General features: G+C 43.6%; 1 long non-coding RNA gene across 1 annotated transcript; it reads right to left on the minus strand.

Moving 5' to 3' along the window:
• Positions 1 to 3291: 3291 nt before the first annotated feature.
• On the minus strand, positions 3292 to 5762 carry LOC116562178. The gene is made up of 2 exons (XR_004273822.1): positions 5256 to 5762; positions 3292 to 5141 (listed from the first exon to the last, which is right to left on the minus strand). It is a non-coding gene; the product is annotated as an uncharacterized LOC116562178 (long non-coding RNA).
• Between the last annotated feature and the right edge of the window lie 465 nt (positions 5763 to 6227).

The raw sequence follows: 6227 nt of genomic DNA on the forward strand, positions 1-6227 counted from the left end.
TTGCTCTGTTGCCCAGGCTGGAGTACAGTGGCATAATCTTGGCTCACTGCAACCTCTGCCTCCTGGGTTCAATTGATTTTCCTACCTCAGCCTCCTGAGTAGTTAGGATTACAGGCATGCACCACCACGCCCAGCTAACTTTTGTATTTTTAGTTAGAGACCGGGTTTCACCATGTTGATCAGGCTGGTCTCGAACCCCTGACCTCAGATGATCTGCCTTCCTCAGCCTCCCAAAGTGCTAGGATTACGGTGGTAAACGGCTGCGCCCAGCCTACCTGGCTACTTTCTTTAAACATTGATATGGTTTGTCTGTGTTCCCACCCCAATCTCATCTTGGATTCCCATGTGTTGTGGGAGGGACCCAGTGGGAGGTAATTGAACCATGGGAGACAGGTCTTTCTCGTGCTGTTCTCGTGTTAGTGACTACGTCTCATGAGAACTGATGGTTTTATAAGAAGGAGTTACCTTGCACAAGCTCTCTCTTTGCCTGCCACCATCCACATAAGATGTAACTTGCTCCTGCTTGCTTTCTATCATGAGTATGAGGCCTCCCCAGCCATGTGGAACGGAGAGTCCATTAAACCTCTTTCTTTTATAAATTGCCCAGTCTGGGTATGTCTTTATCAGCAGCATGAAAACGGACTAATACAAACATCCTCCCACAGCCACCCAATGCCCTCTTTCTCTCCTTATTCTATTTTAACATGTTGTATTACCCTACATAAGATACTCCATGTATATCTTTTTTATTGTCTGTCTTTGACAACGAGAATGTAAGCACCATGAGAACAGGGAGTTTTTTTCTTTTTTTTTTTTTTTTTGAGATGGAGTCTCACACCATTGCCCAGGCTAGAGTGCGGTGGCACTCTCTTGGCTCACTGCAACCTCCGTCTCCTGGGTTCAAGTGATTCTCCTGCCTCAGTCTCCCTAGTAGCTGGGATTACAGGTGTGTGCCACCAGCCTGGCTAATGTTTGTATTTTTACTAGAGATGGGGTTTCATCATGTTGGCCAGACTGGTCTCAAACTCCTGACCTTAAATGATCCACCTGCCTTGGCCTCCCAAAGTTCTGGAATTATAGGCATGAGCCACCACACCTGGCCAGTTTTTTTTTTTTTTTTTTTTTTTTCTATACTGTTAACTATTATATCCCCAGACCCCAGAACAATACTTGCACACAATGGGTCATCAATAAATATTTGTCAAATGAAGAATGTTTTTTTTTACTATAGTCATTCACCCTGCATCTAGAAATACAGGGTAGTGATTATAAACATGGATTTTAAAATCACACAAATATAGATTCCAAAACCTGCTGTAACCCCATTTTAGCTGTGTGACCTTGGGCAAGGTATTAAACATCATGAGTATAGTTTTGTCATTGTTAAAATAGGTACAGTGATGTACAAAAAAGGAACTAAAGCACTGAGCACAGAACCTGGCCAGTGGTATCATTCGCACGTCTGAACTTTTGGGTGGTGTCTCGGCTCTGACCCCCTCAGCGCGGGTTTCCATTGTCTGCTGCCTGTTGACCACAAAACTCCCAACTCATCCCTCTCACTCCAGCCTTCCTCATACCCCAGTGTCTTCCACACACTAGGGCCAGAGTGATCCTCTGAACGTAAAACTGATTGATAATAGATATCCAAACAGACTGATCATTGACAATCGACAAATTCTTCCAAAAAAACAACAAGAAAACTGGCAAAAATTGTCAAAATCAACTTTTCTAGAACCCTGAAAGTTAACCACCAAAAGCTAGGAATAATCCGGGAAGCTTTTATTTAATTGCATGGCTGAGTCTTGGTATGAACAGCAAGCTTTGTGGTGTTTCACAAAGCCTGCCCTATTCCTATCCTACACGTGGTGGTTCCCTAGAAAACTCTAACAATCAGTAAAACAGCAGTCTGGTAGCCATCAAAGAGAGATCAATGGAGTTGGGGGCCCTTTAAAGCCTCGTTCCCATGGAACCATCATTATTTAGCCTCTGTAGTAGTTCCCTGGAAGACCCCATTCATTTTTGTTTGACCTGACTTAGAACTCACCTAGTACAAAGGCTTTTCTCCAGGGGTGTTTGTAAAAAAAAAAAAAAAAAAAAAAAAAAAAAAATTAGAGACCGTTGTTTAACTTTCTGGCTCGGTGCTTTGTGGCTGCCTAAGGCTGTGGATAACAGTTGGGCAGACAATAAGCTGATCAAAAACCATAAAGGGAAAATCTGGGAATGAGCTCTCCATAGTGTCTTTGACAAGCTTCACCTCCTTCCTGGGCATCTAGAAGGCCGCAGGCATGTGTAAGACTCTGCATGTGTCCAGGGCCATGCACATGCTCAGAAAAGGCCTGAGAAGGCCCAAAGAGCTCAATTCTGACTGATCTTGGGGCTCTGTAAAACCAGAAAGCGAAAGCTAAGGCACAGTTTCAACTGCCTGGCTGAGTGTTGAGGGAGCGCCCAACATGCACACAGAGCAGCCTTCCAAGGACTAGGAGATTCACTGGTCACTGGCGTTCAGGGACACCTCTGTCCATTCATTCACTGACTGCTGAGCTGACTGAGCAGACAGCTCAGTGGCTAAACATGATAAAGAATATAGACTTTACAGAATTATTTAGAAATACCACTAAGTAAAATAATAACAACAGACAGCAACGACAAGCCCAGGGCGGAGCAGAATCTGACTTCCAGATAGCCTGTCAGGGAACTTCTTACCCTCCATAGTCAAAAATCAAGTGAGCCAATTCCCATAATAAATTAAAAAGTGCTTTGAGATGAATGAAAATGAAAACACAACATAGCAACACTCAAGCAATCAAGGATGCAACTAAATCAGGGCTTATAGGGAATTTTGTAGCTATCAACATATTTTTAAGAAAGAAAGAAAAGTTTCATCTCAATAATCTAACATTCTATTCTAAGAAATTAGAAAAAGAAAAACAAAACCCAAAAATAAGCAGCAGGAAGAAAATAATAAAGATTAGAAAGAAAATAAATAAAATGGAGAATTTTTAAAATAGAGAAAATTTGATAAAACGGATCATCAAAATCACAAAACAATTAAACTGACAAAAAAAAAAAGAGAAGACTCAAATTACTAAAATCAGGTGTGGAGAAAGGGCATTATTTTCAAAAATAGAGTTTGAAGGATGTATTACGAACAGTGAGATGACAATAAATTAGATAACCTAGATGAAATGGACACATTTATAGAAACACACAAACTACTGAAACTCAGAAGGACAAAAATCTGAATATACATGTAACAAGAAAGATGTTGAATTTGTCATCAAAAAATTTTCCACAAAATAAAAGCCCATGACCAGATGCCTTCACTGATGAATTTTACCAAACATTTAATGAAGAATTAACATCAATCCTTCACAGATTCTTCCAAAATATAGACAAGGAGGGAACATTTCCCAGAAGCTGTCTCAGAGGCTGCCTGTCAAAATACCCTTAGAATAAAGTCTAAATCCTCCACACAGCATTGCCAGTTTTTTATAATCTGCCCCCGCCCCCCGCCACTGTCATGCGTGCAGCGCTCTAAACTTCCTCTGTCATTTCTAAGACCATCTATGCTCTTCTCACCTCCTTGCCTTCATACCCACCATTACTTCTGCCTGGTATGGCCTCTCTGCCTCCCCTTCTCTTACTGATTGCTGTCCATCTTTTGAGACAGCCCCTCTGCAGGAAAGTTTCCTGCACCCCTCCTAACTGTGTGTGGTGTCTCTCCTGAGGGCACCCACACCGCTGCCTATGCTCCTGCATCACTTCTGACTCTGGAAAAAATATGCCCATGCGTTTATCTGCCTCTCTTCCCAGTCCTGGAAAACAGGAACAGTGATTCCAATGGCTTGCAGGGTGCTTTCACTAGCAGGGCACATCAACCGTTGCCGAACAAACCACCTCAGGATAAGGTAAGGCACTCCTAAATTACTGCTGTTTCTGGGGCTAATTTTGATAATTTTATCCTAGTCCCAACAAGGACTCTCCTTCTGTAGAGACGGCATTCACAACAAAATGGATCTTTCTCAAGACTAAAATAAAAGAGCAGTTACAGGTTCAGACCTGCTCACAGAGTGAAACAGACACAGCTGGCCCGTGCCTGTCTGAGAACACGAGCTGCATTCTCTGGGAATGCCATGGTCACCTCTTGGGATGCAGCCCACCAGTAGTGGCCATGCCTGGGGCCACAGCGCTGTGTGGGTGCTGGAGATGCCAGGAGGTGAGGTGGGAGGCACGGGAGGCTGGAGACACCAGCCTGGTCTCTAAGGAGTTCAAGCGTCTAGTGAGGAGAAATGGGCTGGAAAACAGAAAAAGACAACGTTGCTTCCAGGAAATCTCAAATCAAAGTCAAGGAAGTGAGGCCAGCAGTCACTGCTCTAAGGTGCAGGGTGGTATTCTGAATAGAGGGACTTAAAACAGTATTTCGCAAGAAAAAACAATTCTATTATAGCCTAAATTTTAAAAGCATTTAAGTTTGTCTTTCTTCCCCTCTTGTAACTAATAGCTTAGTTTGAGCATGAAAATAAACTGGGGGGAAGAATGGCCTCCTTTGTTTGCTCATGTTTTTTTCCTTTTACTCACTATTGTGAAATGAGATTCTTTAATAGATGGTGTTTAATGTTCTGTGTTAACTTCCCTTAAGGCTCTGTTGAGCATGACAAATGTGTGGATCATTACTTCTCAGTTCTCCTTGAGAAGATAAAACAATAATAATACATTGAAGTTTGTATTTTAACCCAGTTTTTCCGTGTGAGGCCTTTAACTTTTAGTGGTGTTGACAAACATACACGTCCCATTTTCCAAGCGGCTGCTACCCTTCCCTTTAGGACATGATCACAGCTGAGCATAGTCTGGTGTCTCAGGGCATTCCCCGCCGCTTTACCGAGCTAGTGGGAGCCTTGGCGTCAGGGCAGCGCCATTGCGTGGTCACTTCTGACTCTGAGGACTACGGAGCAGTCCGGTGTCCTTCACAGTTTAGGAAGTAAGGGTCGCTGCTTTTGAATCAGATACCCTCTCTCTAAATGAACCTCTTAGAATGCGCCTGGGACCGCAAATGCGCTTCCTGTCTCCGCAGCATGTCATGGAAAGTTTCGAGCCGTGAAACAGGCTGTGCTTTTATCTTCAAAGCCTGAAAGCTCTTGGATCTAAGAAGGAAATCATTTATTTGTGTTGAAAAAGACAATTTGGTTTTAGGATGATTAAACACAGAGTTAACAAAAAATGAAAACCAAACGACTTTAGCCAAATAAGAAACTCACATGTTTATAAATCTGCTGCTCTTAACTCATTAATGTCATCCAAAAACCAGGCGTCCTACTGTTGGAAACTGCGATACTGAAGCACAAAATGAAATGGGTGGGGTGCGCGGAACCGAGAATGTGCCAAGCAGAAGAGTCTGTGCTCCGATCGCCTTATTAGGAGCTCCAAAAAGCAGACAGAAAAAACAGAGTTTGGAATAGAAACTACTGACCATGGGACAGTAACAAGGTGGGTCCAAAGTTATCCCCCACACACAAGTGCACACACCCCCCGGGAACCTATGAATGCTTGCAAAGGTTACTTGCTCACGAGGCCAGCAGGCTTTCTGCTGATCACCGTGTCACTGAATTGCAGGTTCTTCTGAATCCAATTAAGAAGAGCAAGGCCTGGTAGAAAGAAAGTGACTTTTAATTCCAAAGCTAGCTTAGGGGAAGAAGTACAGGCTTCCTGCCTTATGGGTACCACTTCACTTCTGAGGCAGAAAGTGGGCAATTTTGGCTGGGTGCAGTGGCTCACACCTGTAATCTCAGCCTCTGGGCGGATCGCCTGAGTTCAGGAGTTTGCAACCAGCCTGACCAACATGGGAAAACCCCATCACTACTAAAAATACAAAAAATAGCTGGGCGTGGTGGTGGGCGCCTGGTATCCCAGCTACTCTGGAGTCTGAGTCACAAGAATTGCCTGAACCTGGGAGGCAGAGGTTGCAGTGAGCTGAAACTGTGCCACTGCACTCCAACCCGGGCTACAGAGTGAGACTCTGTCTCAAAAAAAAAAAAAAAAAGTGGGCAATTTTAAAAGTAGGGGACTACACAGTGATGGAAGTGAGCAGGTGAGTGGGATGTGGTGAGGAGGGGTCTGTGTACTCTTCAGTGTCTTATCTACTGGCCAGTTGAATTGGCGTCTTCCTGGGAAGAAATAGGTTGTAAAGGTGGCCAAAAATTCTAGTGTGCATACTTTGGGTTGTAAATGGG

Source organism: Sapajus apella, unplaced genomic scaffold, assembly GCF_009761245.1.
Source record: "Sapajus apella isolate SASKATOON/1434 unplaced genomic scaffold, GSC_monkey_1.0 scaffold32, whole genome shotgun sequence".
Lineage (NCBI taxonomy): Eukaryota > Metazoa > Chordata > Mammalia > Primates > Cebidae > Sapajus > Sapajus apella.